This window comes from Pseudonaja textilis, chromosome 2 (assembly GCF_049901715.1).
Source record: "Pseudonaja textilis isolate UNSWEBS1 chromosome 2, rPseTex1.2, whole genome shotgun sequence".
In the NCBI taxonomy this organism is placed as follows: domain Eukaryota; kingdom Metazoa; phylum Chordata; class Lepidosauria; order Squamata; family Elapidae; genus Pseudonaja; species Pseudonaja textilis.
Genome location: NC_141991.1, coordinates 46,661,581 through 46,664,114, shown reverse-complemented (window position 1 = coordinate 46,664,114; position 2,534 = coordinate 46,661,581). Strand labels below are relative to the sequence as shown.

The window sequence follows — 2,534 nt, the reverse complement described above, 5'->3', positions numbered from 1 at the left end:
CAGCTATTGCTAATAAAAGTGCAGGGAAAATATTATGTCCTCTCCCTTGAGAACATGCAACATTCTTAGCAGCTCTCTTATTGTATTGATTTTTGTTGTCTTGGGTTTTTTTTAAAGCATGTATTTATATTTTATTTTGGAAACTTTATTTGGGAGAAATTCCAACAAACTTTCACAGCAAAATTTTCATTTTCCTGATGTTCTCTAACTGCTGCCTTTAAGATAGATTCCCACGAATTGTGGGAACACTTCTTGATTTTTTTTAAAACTGGAACATGCTTCTCTGACTTCCATTAACTAAAGGATAAAGAATAAAACTTGAGCTCTAAGGAATACTATTCCTGAAGGAAAACTGCACTCAATTTTCCTAAGTAAAAAAATAAAAATAAAATAAAAATTAAGCAAAGTTTTAAAACTCCTAATATTGGGAAAAAGAAGAAAATTGTGAAAGGATATATTGAACCTGTCAGCTTTCTGAAGACACCTGCAAAAATTAAAGCATTTTGATTATCATGGAGAATTACAATGTACTTATGGTACTTGAAGAAGGATCATTTGGGAGTCCTCTTAGTCCAGAATAAAAGCACAAGCCAGAAATATGCAATGAAAGAGATAAAATATCCCAAGTCTGTTTTCAATATAGAAAAGACCTGGAATGAATCTATCATATTGGCTAAAATATTGTGATATATGCAGTCTCTTTTGAAGCTGATGGACTTTCGCATATAGTGATGGAATATTGTGATGGCAGAGATCTCCTACAAAAGTGTTGGAATACATTATTAGAATGTATTTTTGTGCAACAACTGCAGTAGTATTCAGCTAGCAGATGGCAGTGCTTACAAGTTTGGATCTAAAGTATATACTCTATGTTCTTTAAGTAAAGTTTCCTGTTACATAGTTAAGCAGTAAAGCACATGATGACTGTACTCCTTTTTGATCTTTGACTCTATACAAACAGAATTTCTAAGGAAAATATTAAATTTCAGAAGGAGAAATTGTTTCCTGAAAATACAATACTTCAATGATTGGCACAAATGTGTTTGGGTGCAAATTATATTTATAAGAAATGTATATTGCACAGAGAGATCAAATGAGAGAATGTATTTCTCACACAAAATGGGAAAATAAAACTGGAAGACTTTGGATCTGCAGTTCTTCTTAAGTACCCCATGGTATACGCTTGTTCATTTGTAGGAATGTGCCTCCAGAAATTTGGGAGAATATGCCACACAGCAATAGAAGTGATATTTGGTCTCTGGAAAGTGTTTTATATGAGCTGTCCACCTTAAAACATCAATTTCAGGCTATGATTTGGAAACATCTCACACTTAAGATATATAAAGGATACTACAATCCACTTTCATCAGACTATATAGTTATGAACTTCACAAAGTAGATGTTCAAGGTGAATCCCAAGTACTGTCCATCAGCTAGTACAATTCTTGCAAGAAAGTGCCTGGCAAAATGTAATGGACAATCTTCATTACCAAAGGAGAATGGTACATATGCAGGAAGTAAGAATGGTTGTTCAGAAACAGAAGCCATCTCTAAGAGCTTGGAACTGAAGAAAACAAGTGTGGATCAAAAAGAACTTCATAAACGAAAGTGGGAAAAAGGAAGATCCAGTACAGTGATAAAAATGTTAGAAAATGCAGCTTGTTTTTAGAAAAAAAAGTTCAGAAATGAATACTTGATTGCAAAGAAAATGTATTAATGAATATTCCTATGAGAAGGATTGACTCTGCATTTTTCTCTGTCTATTGGTATATATGATAGTGATCTGGGGAGTGCCAACAGGGAGGTAATACGAGGATGTGGAGGAAAAATTGCCCACCATCTTCCTTTGGCAAAATTTTCAAACAAAGCATTCTTTGCAATACTGCTTACAAAAGCATAAGCGGTTTGTGCTGACACTTAAAAGGGGAAGGGGGAAAATAGCATAATGCACTTCAATGAACCTTGATGCTCTTAAGTTAATTTAGTTGCAACCAAAATGAAGGCAGAAGGGCAGGGCTCTTTTTTTAAAGTATTCATACAAGGCAGTGCGAGACAAAGCTTTCTAGAATAAAAATAAAAGTACCGTACTGCTGAGAAAAGAGACCTGCTTTATTCAGAAAGGGACCTCAACTTTTAGCAGAGGGGTCCTCTGTATCCAACAAACTCCTTGGCTTACAATAGGGTCTCCAATAATTTGAATCCAATGCAGGGCACACACTATATTATAAAGCACGTCCAGGCCTTGAGTTGTTCTAATTCTTCAGAACAATTTCATTAAAAAAAACAAAAATACTTGGAAATTTTATTTAAAACAAAGAAAGGTTAATTTTGGATCTTTTTATAATAACTTCATTAGAGTTTCAAACAAAGAAAATTAAAAACTAACAGGAATTAATGTTTAGAAATAAATAAGGGGACAAAGCCCAAGGTCCAAAGAAAAAAGGAAGAAAAAATATACAGAAGTAACTATAAATATAAAATAACCTCTTGCTCTACAGTCACAACATAAACTTTCACTTCTTACTATTCTTTCT

The 2,534-nt window shown here is 33.5% G+C and overlaps 1 pseudogene; it reads left to right on the top strand.

Moving 5' to 3' along the window:
- The first annotated feature begins 512 nt into the window (after window positions 1-512).
- LOC113449695 (serine/threonine-protein kinase Nek3 pseudogene) lies at window positions 513-1,669 on the top strand (annotated as a pseudogene).
- Window positions 1,670-2,534: the final 865 nt, after the last annotated feature.